The following is a 773-nucleotide window of genomic DNA, read 5'->3' on the forward strand; positions in this document are numbered from 1 at the left end:
TGCTTCACCCTAAAGAAACACTGATGAATTAAACAACAGGGAACCAATCAATCTGAGGGAGCTGATTTGTCAGCTCTGAGCAACTGGATCAGCGCCGTGACAAATTCAGCGGCGGCTGCAGCCGACTGTTTCCTCCAAAACGACTGCACTTCAATAACACACTGTTGAACACACAGGTGAAACGGAGCAACTTTGTTCAGCGGTGAATGAACCGGACGTCGGTGTAGAGACTGGGCCGCGGTCCAGCTGGGCCGGGACGCAGATGATTTGTTTCTGGTTAAAAAGAAAAAAAAAAAAACAAATCAAAAAAGTCAAACAAACAAAGACGCCGAGGTTCAACCAATAAAATCCACTTTATATGTCGAGCAACTGTTGCTGCTAGCATCTGGTTTTTAGCGTTCAATTATTTATCTGCTACCGCTCCAATACTCTAGGGGGAGGTGTGGGAGGGACAGGAGCCAATCCCAGTGGACACTGGGTGAGTTTGAGGGGACGACCAATCAACGTACACACGTATGTGTTTAAGGCTGTGTGTCGGGCAAGAATCTGGTGATACGATACGTATCGCGATACAGAGGTAACAATACGGTATACTGCGATACTTCAGGTGTGACGATATATTTTTTAAGAGTTTTGTGAGAGTGTGATCCTAGTCTCAGACTCTGCCCCCCCCAGTGTGATCCTAGTCTCAGACTCCGCCCACCCCAGTGTGATCCTAGTCTCAGACTCCGCCCCCCCCGTGGGATCCTAGGGGCGGACGCCCCCCCCCCCCA

The sequence above is a fragment of the Cynoglossus semilaevis genome, chromosome 8 (genome assembly GCF_000523025.1).
Source record: "Cynoglossus semilaevis isolate Cse_v1.0 chromosome 8, Cse_v1.0, whole genome shotgun sequence".
In the NCBI taxonomy this organism is placed as follows: Eukaryota; Metazoa; Chordata; class Actinopteri; order Pleuronectiformes; family Cynoglossidae; genus Cynoglossus; species Cynoglossus semilaevis.